This window comes from Narcine bancroftii, chromosome 2 (assembly GCF_036971445.1).
Source record: "Narcine bancroftii isolate sNarBan1 chromosome 2, sNarBan1.hap1, whole genome shotgun sequence".
Taxonomy (NCBI): Eukaryota; Metazoa; Chordata; class Chondrichthyes; order Torpediniformes; family Narcinidae; genus Narcine; species Narcine bancroftii.
The window spans coordinates 229,630,757-229,645,087 of NC_091470.1; the positions used below are offsets into that span (position 1 = coordinate 229,630,757).

The window sequence follows — 14,331 nt, forward strand, 5'->3', positions numbered from 1 at the left end:
CTATGGAGAATTTCACAAATGGCTGTTAATTGAAGTGAATGAATGGACTATTGTCTTTAAAGCCATGGCAAGAGATGGGCTGTCTCCTGGTACCTCTTCACAGAAAAGTCATTGAGAGGTTATTGTTTACTTAAAACAACAGATGAACCTGGAGAAGGTCAGGGGTTTTGCAAGTGAGAGAGAGTCTCAGTAAGGGAGAGAGACAGAAGGGAGTCTTTGACTGTGCATGACACAGAAAGCTGTAACAAGCCAGGAGAAGTTTGCTGGAACTGAAACAGAAGCTCCAGAGTGGCGGATGGCTGGAAGGGTTATCTGTCTGATGTTTCTCTTGGAATAAGTGGAACAGAAAGGAACTCTGTGGTAGCCTGAAAGAAAGAGGTTATCATCTGGAGAACCCTGATGGGGCAAATTTCATTAGCAAGACATTGAGGTGACTAATGGTCACTAATGACTCAGTTTGCTTCAATCCTAGTTTGCTTCACAAAGGGTGAGTGTGAACCAAGTGAAGTGATCACTGATTACATGTGCACTGATTACTCTGGTAATACAGAATTTACCCACAACACCTTACACCTCCCTGCTAATTGGAAACAGTGGCATACATGTACAATATATAGATAGCGTGATTGCTGAGGGTTGGCTTCAGCAGCTACACAAAGCAAATGGTACAATTTTTGATCTTGATATCCAGGTCCTTGCACATCTTTAATTCCTATTTTTCCCCTTCTTGATTTTCCCATTCTAGATGAAAGAAACAGTTCTGATCATCTCTTCCTTCCCCATATTGGAATGGGAACAATTTAATCGGCCTGCCTTTCTACCAAGGTATCACAGCAAGCTATAACTATTAAAAACCAAAATAAATTGTGCATGCAAGATAAATGAACGAGCCAGAACAAAATAGTAAAGAAACTGCATGGAAAGTTATGGTTTTGAAAATAAAGGCATTGAATAAAAAGAGACAAATCCATATTAAATCTTTGCAAGTTATTGGTTGGGCATTGGAGAGTGTACACAATTTTGGGAGCCACACTTAGATGTGTTAAACAATGGAGTTATCACCGGATGACATGTTCTTGAACTGGATCCATGGCACTTCATCCACATCCCAGCCCACCAGGAATGGAAAGACCCATTGTCCACCACCACCTGGCCTGCACTCACCACCCCCCCCACCTTGAACATCGGGTGTGCCTATAACTTCGTATCCTGAAAATAGAACACATATGGCGATAGCAAAGTCTCAGTGCCTTCCCAGCACGTTGCTGCCATGTTGGTCTGTCAAAATAAACAGCCCCTGGATCCCCGGGACCTGATGCATTATTTTTATATTTACATATATTTTTTCTTTATTTTTAAAATAATTATAGTTTTTTTTGGTCATAATTCACATAGGTCATAGGTAGGGGACCATCTGTATAAGTATACATATAAATAAATATTTTCATAGTTGCAAAATAATGTTCATCAGTCTCAAAGCCTGTGGGAAGAAGTTATGTATCAGTCTGCCAGTTCTGATATTGATGCTCTTGCACCTTCTTGATGGTAAATTTAAATTTAAATTTATTGGTGGGTTAAAGATACTGTGTGCTAGTTGGAAAGGGTCTTTATAATTCTTTTAATCCTACTTAAACTTCCTGTTAATGTCTATAGAGGAAAGGGAGATTCCTATGATCCTCTCGATTATTTTAATGATCCTCTGTATAGACGTTCGACCTTGCAGATAACAATACACTCAATGATGTTGCTGAACAGGACATTCTCAATTGTGCTCCAGCAAAAGATTGTCAAGATGGGGGCCAATAGCCTTGCCCTCTTCAGCTACCTTAGGAATTATACGCGCTACTGTGCATTCCTGACAAATGTGGGGATGTTATCAGTCCAAGATAGGTCGTCCCTTATATGCATACCCAGGAACTTTGTGCTCTCCACAACAGAACCGTTGATGTGCAGTGGAGAACATTTGACCTTTACTTTTATGAAGTCCACAATCGTCTCCTCTATCTTGTCCACAATGAAACTCAGGTTGATGTTCTCACAACATTTTACGAACCTTTCAACCACCTCTCTGCAAATGCGACTCATCATTGTTGCGGATGACGCCAACTACCATTGTATCATTTGCAAATTTGATGATTCTGTTGGAAGTGAATCTAGCAGTACAGTTGTGAGACAGCATTGTAAACGCTAGCAGAGTGAGCACACAGCCCTGAGGTGCGCCAGTATTCATCGAGATGGGGCTTGAGGTTTTGCTGACAGACTGTGGTCTTTCCGTCATCCAGAATTCAGTTTCAGAGAAAGCTGTGAGTCCTAGCAAGGATAGTTCTTCTATGAGCGTCTGAGGTATGATTGTGCTGAAGTCAATGAAGCATCATTCTCTTGGAGGGTCAGGACAGAGTGGAAGGTCAAGGCTATTGTATCACCTGTGGACCAGTTTAGATGGTAAGTTGGATGAGGGCATTTATGCTGAGGGTAGTAAGATGTTCAAGAGACTGATTAAAAATTGTTCTCAAAACTAGGTGTTGGACTTCAGGTTTTTGTACACTATCCCTGAAGGTAGCAGCAAGAAGAGGTTGTGACCAAGATGATGTGTTTCATGATTTTAGCTACCCCTTTGAGGAAGTGCTTCACATAGACATCTTCAATTCATGGCAGGTTGGAGCCAGTGAAGGATTTGGCTATATTTGCTACTTTCTGAAGCCTTCTGCATTCCTGGACACTCAAATTACCAAACCAGGCTGTGAAGCATTCAGTCAGTAAATTTCCACGGAACAGCTGCACAAGCTTATCTGACAACATTCCAAACTAACCAAGGTAGAAGCTGTGGTGTAACTTCATCACAGCTTCTTTGATATGCTGATCCAGATGTCTTCTGGTAAATGGAGCTCCCAGGAACTTGAAGGTACTATCTCTCTCCACATTTGTCCCATCAAGGTTGGCAGGTGCATGATCCCTCAGTCTCCCCTACCTAAAATCCACAATGGACTTCTTGTTGAATGCAAGATTGTTATTCTGACACAACCTAAACAGATTCTCAATCTCTATCCTGTATTCTGTGATGTGGACATTGTGCGAGCACCATATTACATACTTAGCAAAGCTATATGGGATACTGTAATGTACCTGCAAACTTTTTAGGGATCAGTGTGGGGACCAACAGGGCTGTGGGGATAGAGCAGGGCAGTGGGATCAGTGTGGGGAACGGCACGTGGCTGTGGAATCAGTGTGGAGAACGGCACGTGGCTGTGGAATCAGTGTGGAGAACGGCACGTGGCTGTGGAATCAGTGTGGAGAACGGCACGTGGCTGTGGAATCAGTGTGGAGAACGGCACGTGGCTGTGGAATCAGTGTGGAGAACGGCACGTGGCTGTGGAATCAGTGTGGAGAACGGCACGTGGCTGTGGAATCAGTGTGGAGAACGGCACGTGGCTGTGGAATCAGTGTGGAGAACGGCACGTGGCTGTGGAATCAGTGTGGAGAACGGCACGTGGCTGTGGAATCAGTGTGGAGAACGGCACGTGGCTGTGGAATCAGTGTGGGGAATGGCAGGTGGCTGTGGAATCAGTGTGGGGAATGGCACGTGGCTGTGGGGAGAGAGCAGGGCAATGGGATCAGTGGGGACTGACACAGGGCTGTCAGGAGAGCACGGGGCAGTTGTATCAGTTTGGATATACAGTATACAATTTCCTAAAGCTAGCAATTGCTTTTTCTAAATTGCTGTGGACTTACTCGTGGTAACTGAATAATTATGGGACCATGCAAGTATATGCAGTTGGATGTTGCTCGAACAGACGTTAAATGGAGTATTCCTGTTTTGCTTTTGAGCCAATCTTGGCTATGCATTCACTGTGTATAGGGAATAGAGCAGGGGACCAAGTACGCAGCCTCAAGGTGCCCCTATGATGATCAACATACCAACTTGTGTCTTTGGAATATGGGGGGAAACATATATGGTCACAGGGAGTACATGTAAAATTTAAACAAATCTCTTCAGAACACAATTGAACCCAGGCCACTGGAGCTGAGACTGCTCCTGTACAAACTGGGCCATTGTGCTGGCCAATTGCAAAGTGTTCAAAGCCAGTGTAAAACATTTAACCATTGCAATGCTATTAGGAATTTGAACAATATGGATCTCTTTTCATTGAAATATACTTTACAACTTGGCATCCATATCTATTTCCAATGATGAAGAAAACACAAAAAAATTGGTAATGGGACAATAAAGAATAATTATCAACTCAAATTAAAAAGAATGATCTCCAATTTTCAGGTTTCTTTGACTGATATGTGAATTGCCTAGTTAAAAATTAGTTTTTACTGCCTGGCTGGAACTCAAGTTGGGCAGTAAGTGTAATTTAAACTGCTACTTAAATTTTCTGTTTGTTGATGCCACACACTTACCATGCTCAAGAATAAGGTCTTTTTGACAAGATTCAAGGTCAGATTAGCTGACATCTTTCTGTGCTGTCACGGTGAAGTGCTTATGCACAGTTCCTCCACTGATCTCTCCTCTGTTATATGGCAGTTATTTTTGAAACAAGTACCTCATTTTTTCTTATTTTTTAGATGCATTTTAGACAACATTTGCACTGAAATGCTGCTGCAAAACAACAAGTTTGTGATAAATACTGATTCTGACTTTAATGGTCCATCTTGACCAAAATATCTTCAATCATTTTCTTACACAAGTTGAAAGTAAACTATTTAAATAACAGCTGGAGGGATGACAGAGACACAGTCCATACAAGAACTCATCTAAAGGTACAGTACAACTCCAATTATCCGAAATGGTTGGGACCGGGCCTATTTTGGATAACGTGTTTTTCGGAGAACTGGTCATTTTTTAAAAACAGCCCAATGGCAGCAGCAAATCACTTGTAAAAGTGTTTAAACACCAACAAACAAAGGAAAAGCTTTTTAAGCATTAAAATAATGTTTAATTCTCATCAAAAATATGCTGGCCACCATCAGGAGCCTGAGGTTCCTGCTCCTGTCCGGGAGCCCGACGTCACTGCTGACACCAGGAGTCCAAGGTCCGCGCTGCCACTGGCAGCCCAACATCCCCAGTCAGTTTGGCTCTGAAAAATTTTTGGTTAAATAAGGATTTCTTATTTGTTTCTGATATCCTCATTTATCTGAAACTTTAAAAATGTTTGGATAATTGAGAATTTTGGAGAATCTGATTTCAGATAATTGTTGTTGTACTGTATTATACATAAATCCATGCAGCATTAGAAACAAGGTGTATGATCTTGTACATCTACAGGTTGGAGGGTACGATGTTATGGCTAAAGGATGGATGTCATTGGGAGCTGATTGCCCAAGGATATATGGTGTATTGTAAAGAGAGAGAGGTAGAGAGGGTGGCATGGCTTTGCTGGGAGGCATTGGAAAGAAGGGACATAGGATTAGAAGAGGTAGAGTCCTATGGGTTGAATTAAGGAATGGTAAAGGTAAAAGGTTAATGGCAATTATATACAGGTCTGCCTGAAGAAAACTGAGGTCCTCCATCAGCCAGCTCCCCACCATGACTACCAGCCCCCCCACATCTCCATCGGGCACACAAAACTCAAAACGGTCAACCAGTTTACCTATCTCGGCTGCACCATTTCATCAGATGCAAGGATCGACAATGAGATAGACAACAGACTCGCCAAGGCAAATAGCGCCTTTGGAAGACTACACAAAAGAGTCTGGAAAAACAAGCAACTGAAAAACCTCACAAAGATAAGCGTATACAGAGCCGTTGTCATACCCACACTCCTGTTCGGCTCCGAATCATGGGTCCTCTACCGGCACCACCTACGGCTCCTAGAACGCTTCCACCAGCGTTGTCTCCGCTCCAGCCTCAACATCCATTCGAGCGCTTTCATCCCTAACGTCGAAGTACTCGAGATGGCAGAGGTCGACAGCATCGAGTCCACGCTGCTGAAGATCCAGCTGCGCTGGATGGGTCACGTCTCCAGAATGGAGGACCATCGCCTTCCCAAGATCGTGTTATATGGCGAGCTCTCCACTGGCCACCGTGACAGAGGTGCACCAAAGAAAAGGTACAAGGACTGCCTAAAGAAATCTCTTGGTGCCTGCCACATTGACCACCGCCAGTGGGCTGATAACGCCTCAAACCGTGCATCATGGCGCCTCACAGTTTGGCGGGCAGCAACCTCCTTTGAAGAAGACTGCAGAGCCCACCTCACTGACAAAATGCAAAGGAGGAAAAACCCAACACCCAACCCCAACCAACCAATTTTCCCCTGCAACCGCTGCAACCGTGTCTGCCTGTCCCGCATCGGACTTGTCAGCCACAAATGAGCCTGCAGCTGACGTGGACTTTTTACCCCCTCCATAAATCTTCGTCCGCGAAGCCAAGCCAAAGAAGACAGGCCCCCAAACAATAGCTGGGCTGTGGACCACAAAATGCAACTGGATATAGATAAGGTATTATCATTGGGATTTTTAACATGAATTGGGGAAGTCAGGTTGGTATGGGACCTCAGGAGGGAGAGTTTGTGCAATGCCAACAGGATGGGTTTTTGGAGCAGTTTGTTAATAAGCCCAGCAGGGGATCGGCTGCTCTGGATTGGGTGCTCTATAATTCATCAGAGGTGATTAGAGAGTTGAAGGTAAAGGAATCCTTCAGAGGCAGTGATGATTGAGTTCACTTTGAAATTTAAAAAGGAGAGGCTAGAGTCTGGTGTGTTGCAAAGGAAGTTACAGTTGCATGAGAGAGGAACTGGCCAAAGTCGATTGAAAAGCACACTAATGGGGAATTCAGAAGATCAGCAATGGTTGGAGATTCTGCCAGAAACGAGGAGAGTGCAGGACAAGGACAAACCAAACAGAAATAAAATTTTGATGGAAAACTGAGACAATTATGGCTGATGAGGGAAGTTAAAGCAAAAGTGATGGCAAACAAGGAAGCAAAAATTAGCAGGAAGATAAAGGATGGGAAACTTGGAGAAGACAACTATGAAGGTGATAGGGAAGGAAAAGATTAATTATGAAAGGAGGTTAGCAAGTAAAATCAAAGAGGATTCTAAAAGCTTCTTTTAAATATATAGGGTGACTAAAGTAGACATAGGACCAATAGAAAACGACACTAGAGAAAATGTAATGGAAGACAAGGAGATGGCAGAGGAACTAAATTGATATTTTGGATCATTCTTCACTGTGAAGATATTAGTAGCTTACTGGACTCTCATGGCTCTCTCAAAAGAGAAGTGAGTGTGGTCAGGATCACAAGAGAGAAGGTAGTTGGGAAGCTAAATGGTCTCAGGGTAGATAAGTCTCACGGACTGGATGGAATTCACTCTCAGGTTCTGAAGGAGATAGCCGTAGAGATTGTGGAGGCATTGGTAGTAATAATAATGGAGGTTGACATGGTTCCGGTGGACTGGAGGATCACAAATGTCACTCCACTGTTTAAAGGGAGTGAGGCAGCAGAAAGGAAATTATAGACCTGTTAGCCGAATGCTGGTGGTCGGGAAGCTGTTTGAAGTCGATTGTCAAGGACAAGGTTACAGAATATTTGGAGGTGCATGAAAAGATAAGCCCAAGTGAGGAAAATCATGCCTGACAAACCTATTGTAAGTAGGACAGACAGTGGAGATGCAGTGGATGTTGTGCATTTGGACTAGCAAAAGGTCTTCACAAAGTTGCTAAATAAGAGGAGACCCCAATGAAGGATACCAGTCTGGTTAGAACATTGGCTGGTGAGCAGGAATAAAGGGATCCTATTCTGAATGGCTACAGTAACCAATGGTGTTCTGCATGGGTCGGTGTTGGGGCGGCTTCTTTTTACATTGTATATAAATGGCTTGGATCACGGAATGGATGAATTTGTGTCTAAATTTGCAGATGATACCAAAATGGGTGGTAGGCGAGGTAGTGCTGAGGATGGTGAAAGGCAGTAGTGGGACTTGGATAGATAAGGAGAATGGGCAGATGAAATACAATGTTGGAAAATGTACAGTCATGCACTTTAGTAGAAGAAATAGACGAGCATACTATTATTTTCAAAATTCCAAGGTGGAAAGGGACTTGGGAGTCCTCATGCAGGATATCTTAAAGGTTGACCTCCAGGTTGAGTTGGTGGTGAAGGCGGCAAATGAAATGTTGCAATTCATTTCCAGAGGGATAGTCGAGCAGGGATGTAATGTTGAGACTTTTGTAGAGCAAGTGATCTCACTTGGAGTAGTGAGTACAATTTTGGGCACCGCATTTGAGAAAAGATGAACTGGCGTTGAAGAGGGTTCAGACATGATTTACGAGAATACCAGGAATGAAAGAGTTAGTATATGAGGAAGAGGAATGATTATCAGCTCTTGGACTGTACTCATTGGAATACAGAAGGATGAAGGGGAACTCAGAGGTATTTTGAATGCTGACAGGCATGGACAGATAGATGCGGTAAGGATATTTCCTATGCTAGGGGATTCTAGGACAAGAGGGCATAATTTCAAGATAAGAGTGTCAATTTAAAACAGAGATGGAGAAAAATGTCTTTAGTCACAGGGTCATGAGTCTGTGAAACTTGTTGCCACAGGTGACTATGAATGTGAAGTTGTTGGGTGTATTTAAGACAGAAATTGACACGTATTTAATTAGTCAGGGCATCAAGGGTTACAGGGGATAAAGCTGGGGAGAGGGGCTGAGTGGCTGGATGGATCAGCTCATGATGGAGCAGACTCGATGGGCCAATGAGCCTACTTCTGCTCCTATATCTTCTGATATTGTGATTTAACTGCACATCTAAATTCAATTAGATTTTGGCTGATCTACGACCTGCCATCTATCTATAATTCTTCAGTTAACAAAAAAATCAATCACCTTTCACTTGAAAAAATAACTGAGCAAGGATCAAATGAAGCAAATTTCTACCACCCTCTGCATCCAATCTTCTTTGCTTCAACTGTACATTATGGTCCTACGTTCCACAGCAAGGGAAAGAGCAGGTCACTCACTCCACATTTTCGCTACCTCTTTCATACTTTAAAAGTTGCAAAGCAGTCCCCAACTTTATGCTGACTCTTCAAATTTTAACTCTTGGGCGTCTATACTTTATTCTGCTAAATTTTACATTCCACTCCAACATATTTTCTAAGGCATTCTGTCCATAAGAGATTAAAGTACTCTAGGATTGGTTCGAGTCTTAGTACAGAATTTCTAATGCCTTGCACTTCATTCCTCATAATGGGGCCAGACCTGAATTAAGTGCATTTACTTTTTAAAAATATCCTGACAAATGCCTGGCTACCTGACCAAGGCCTGACACAACAGGATTTTGGATCTGGCATGAAATAAAATTGAGATAAAACAGAGTCAGTGTCTGCAGCAAAACACAATTTTCTAGAGGAACTCAGTGGGAGAAAAAGATAAAAACATTTCAGGCTAGACACTGTGTGAGGAAATTTTGTCACCCAAAACTGTAAAATTCAATGCTCAAACCATTGGGCTGTAGACTGTCCTGGCAGAATACGAGGTGTTCCTCTAGTTTATGTTAGACTTCGCCCTGTCAGTGAAGGACAAAGATGGACAGGACAGTGTAGGAGTGAAAAATGAGAGATGAAATGGACACAAGACCTGGAGCCCAGAATGGCCACCGTGACAAAGCACAGATGTTCTGCAAAGCTATCCCAAAGATTGCACTGGGACTCACTAGGGAGGAGGCAGCCATATCAGAGTAACAAATGTATGTGAGATGAGAGGAAATACATGACCATTTGCCTCACCTGGAAGGGGTGTTTGTGCCCTTGAATGTAAGTGAGGGAAGAGTTGCCAGAGCAAGTGGTGCAGGGGAAAAGTACCAGAGTCACCAAGAGGTGTGTGGAGAGGGGCAAGAGTAATAGAGGGAACAATTCCTACAGAAAGGGATGGGAGGTATAAATGTGGGTGGAGGTGGAGTCCAGTTGCAGTGAATGTTGAGGCTGGGGAGGGTGAAAGGCAAAGATGAGGAACCCTATTCTGTTTGGAAGAAGGCAGAATGAGAACAGAACCTGAAGTAACAGAAGAAATGTTAGAGATGTGACCACAGTAGAAGGGGAGCCATTTTCCTAAAAAAAGGGAAATTTCTGATATCCTGGAACAAAAGATCTAAATTTTGATGCAGATATAGCAGAGGCAGCAAAAATAGGAAAAGAATAGGCAGAATTGGAGAAGGTATATTCTAGGTAGTTGTGTGAACCATAAGTAGGTTTGTAGGAAATGTCAGTATATAGCTTGTTTCCTGAGATGGAGGCAGAAATCTAGAAAGAGAAGTGTCAGAAACTTGACAGCAGGATGGAGGATGGTATCAAAGTTTAAAAATTGACAAGTTGTGGACAAGTGCATGAAGTAGCCCCAGTGTAAAGATGAAATAAAAATGTTAAGTCCTTGGGTTAAGTGCACTTTTGAATTTTAAATAAAATTAATCATTGTCTTTTGATTATAGCACGTTTCTAGGTGTCAACAGTGGGCATACAGCATCCAAAGTAAAGGGTATGGATGTGAACTTGGAAGCAGCCTAGAACTGGCAGATGGACAAGAGAAACAGATCAGGATCGGAGGGCCATGTTTTCAGTAAAGCTTATTGGGTTACTATTTATATCTTTGTCTCAATGCTTCCATTTACTGTTTACATTGTCATTTGCTGTTGTATCATTGGAAAACAGGGACATGTGGAGCTATCTTTATGAATATTTGGGTTATTATAAATATGACCAATCCCTCCAATTTACATCAATTATCCAAATTCTACTTTATATGTGCCTGATAACACATTAACAAAATTGAGACGACACCTTTACTTCGAGTTTCTTTCAACTTAATTGTCATCCACTGATTTAAACACAGCCCCCTTCAAGAGTTAAAAAAAAAGGCTAACTTCCCGGGAGAACGATGTGGAGAAATGACTTCACTTCAGCAGGAGTGAGATGTGATCAGGTAAACAAGGCGTCATGTTTTTCTCCCGAACTTCAAAACTCAAACTCAAGGTCACCCTAAACATTAACGAAAGCTCTGAGCCATAGAACTCGTTGACAAGGTTGAAAACGAACTGGCCTGACACTGACACTCCTGAGCCCGGCTCTCTAGCATGACCACACGCGCAGCCGGGGCTATCGTCCACACGCAACCGTGGCATTAATCCTAACTAGAGTATTTTCACCACCGGCTATTATTTCAAACTAAGAATAACAGACGCAACACTTTCCAATCGCATCGCACCGGCGCGCCTTTTTCAACGCCAGAAACGGATGGGCGGGGAGAAATTCAAGCAAAGCACGAAATCAAACTGTTCCACTTCACTATTTTTATAGAAGCCCGTCATTTGTTCCAAATCAAGATTTTAAAGTACTAATAAGACTTTGGTGGAATGGAACATAGACGAAGGAATAATAACGGGAACTAAAAAGTTGATGGGTGGGGGTTGAAGTTATCTGTTCGTCTTTCCTCCCAAAGAAATGACCTGGCTTCAATTGTTGGAAAATTTCTTATCATCAAACCAAACAATCAGAGCAGGAAAAGCCACAATTCAAAAACACTAAAGCACGCCCCAAGGTTTCCATCGTTCTCGTGATTTAGGAACCATGTCCAAAGCGAGCGCTTGTATTCCTGCCGGGGAGAGGTCGGGCGGTCTGCCAGCCCAGCTCCCATGCCCGGAACCAGGGAGTGCGGACCGCCGGCTCCCTCACTGCGGAAACTCCCTTGTCGGCTGCCCCTTCTCAGAGGAAACCAGGACAAATGTAAGCACCGGCATCCATGGCCGGTCCCTGTCCAGGAAGTGCAGTCGCGCCTTGTAACAGAGTTAAGCCACGGAGCGGAGTTTCCTCCACGTCCGATTCATTCCGACACTGCTGCAGAGAAGGCGTTCAAATGTAGTTCGCGGCGCCGTTGGAACCCCTCAATTTCAATCCCCCTTCCAACTGCCGCCATCGGCGCGCTCTCTGACCCCCCCAGAATCGCCAGCCATCAATGTCACGGCCTCACTGACAGCCCCGGCGGCCACTTATGAGTCGGCAGCCGCGTCGGGCGGGACACGTGACGGGGAGAAGGCCGCAAAGGACGCTGGGATTCCCGAGCTCGCCTTCAAATGTGGGAGCAAAGAAGGCCGGAGCAATCGTCCGCCGGCTCGTTACTCCTCCCCACGAACACAACTCGCCCCCAGGCTTCACCTCCGGCTGTCATTGCGCAACGAAAATCGTTTCACGTCACTCAAATTTCCCCCCTCTCCACGGTCCCGCACCCCGTCCCGTCCCCACGCAGCCCTTTTGTCACACCGACACCAAGCTGACGGTCCGGTTCGCCGATCTCAGAAACATGGCACCTTCACGTCCAAAAGAGAACACCACATCGAATGTACTTACGCGGTATAACGGCCCAAAAGATTTGGTAAAGCGTCTTCTCTTTTTAGGCGGAATTTTTAAAAAGTAACAGGGGGTCGTGCGAGAGAAAGACGACAACCGCTCTTTGCCATAAAAGCTAGTCTCGACTGAAGAGGAAGGAACGACGCATGCAAAGAGACGGCGGACAGCGTGTAAAAGAAGCAGCCAACCGCCCAGCGCGCGCTTTTAAAGGGTCGGCCCGGTACCCGGATGCTGACGCCGCCTCCTCCACACCAGGGTCCTGGTTGCCACAACAACCGCCTGCCCCGTGCCCGGCCGGCGGCTCTGCTCGCGTCAGTCTCAATGACGGGGTGCTACTGACGGTAGCGCCCATCAATGTTGTAGGTAATGTGGGGAGGGGAGGGGGATTTCCTGCATTCGTGCCAAACATTCGGAGGCCAAATTAGTTTTTTTAAATCTGCGAGACAGGTTGCTTTTCCATGGGGTTCAGAATCAGAATTTATTGTCATGAATAAGTCATGAAGTTCGGTGTTTTGCGGCAGCGCCATGGTGCAAACGTTCATATTATAACCATCTTAACAACATGACTTACAAAAGAAATTAAAATAACAGGGCACCAAAAGTGAGGCAGTGTCTTTGATTCATTGATCATTCAGGAATCTGATGGCAGCAGGGAAGAAGCTGGCCTTGTGCCACTGAGTGCTCTTCTTCAGGCTCCTGTACCTTCTTCCCCCCACCCCCATGGGAGTAGAGTGAAGAGGGCACTTTCACAATAGACGTGTCACTTTGGTCTTGAGAAAAGGTGCTGACCCGAACCATTCACCGACCTGCTTTTCCTTGCTCACTGGTGAATTAGATTTTTAAAAAAATGTGTGTATTGTTATGGACCATAGACTGACCTTTTGGACTGTCATAAAGGATGGAATTCTGCTGGGAACTCTGTGTGTGAATTGTGGTCCAGTTGAGTCAAGCTGTGCAGACCGAGAGAGAATGGAACGTTCAGAATGGCAGCTGGAGCTGTGGAGACCAACTGGAGAGTGGTGTGAAAGTAAGTTAAAGAAGGGTTAAAAAACCATGATTTGAGAATGGAGGAAAGTCATCTAGGGAAGCCTTGAGAAAAGGATTCATCAGCTTACAACAAAGCAACATCGTTCAGTTCTCTCTCCGATATTCAATACAATGTCCTTTCGTTATTCAGTTAAAGAACTGAATTTGGATATTGTGCTTTGAGAATGAATTCTGTGGACTGCATTTTTGGATGTGGGGTTTTGGGAGGGATTTTTCCTTTTTGAATATTGGACACAGACTGTAATGGTTTTGGTTTTTCAGATACACTGCTTGTAAATATATCTGTATATTTGTTATAGATACTTTTCTTTCTTTGGCTTGGCTTCGCGGACGAAGATTTATGGAGGGGGTAAAAAGTCCACGTCAGCTGCAGGCTCGTTTGTGGCTGACAAGTCCGATGCGGGACAGGCAGACACGATTGCGGCGGTTGCAGGGGAAAATTGGTGGGTTGGGGTTGGGTGTTGGGTTTTTCCTCCTTTGCCTTTTGTCAGTGAGGTAGGCTCTGCGGTCTTCTTCAAAGGAGGTTGCTGCCCGCCAAACTGTGAGGCGCCAAGATGCACGGTTTGAGGCGATATCAGCCCACTGGCGTTGGTCAATGTGGCAGGCACCAAGAGATTTCTTTAGGCAGTCCTTGTACCTTTTCTTTGGTGCACCTCTGTCACGGTGGCCAGTGGAGAGCTCGCCATATAACACGATCTTGGGAAGGCGATGGTCCTCCATTCTGGAGACGTGACCCATCCAGCGCAGCTGGATCTTCAGCAGCGTGGACTCGATGCTGTCGACCTCTGCCATCTCGAGTATAGATACTTATAGTGGGGTTAATTAGGTAAAGATATATTGTTAATAGTCATTAATAAATAGTTAAAAATTGACTCTTTAGAATTGTATCTTCTACTGTTTTGAGGTGTAATTATACACTCACTGCCTTTGCTTCTCTGCT

General features: G+C 44.2%; 2 protein-coding genes across 2 annotated transcripts in view; one reads left to right on the forward strand and one right to left on the reverse strand.

Annotated features, from left to right (window-relative positions):
• Window positions 1-12,581, reverse strand: part of LOC138755128 (antizyme inhibitor 1-like) — a 56,432-nt gene extending 43,851 nt beyond the window's left edge. The window contains exon 1 of the mRNA XM_069920483.1: window positions 12,345-12,581. The gene's annotated coding sequence lies outside the window, so the exon portion shown is untranslated. The remainder of the gene's footprint in view (window positions 1-12,344) is intronic.
• Window positions 12,582-13,254: 673 nt separating this feature from the next.
• Window positions 13,255-14,331, forward strand: part of atp6v1c1a (ATPase H+ transporting V1 subunit C1a) — a 128,132-nt gene continuing 127,055 nt past the window's right edge. Inside the window, exon 1 of the mRNA XM_069920485.1 lies at window positions 13,255-13,371. The gene's annotated coding sequence lies outside the window, so the exon portion shown is untranslated. The remainder of the gene's footprint in view (window positions 13,372-14,331) is intronic.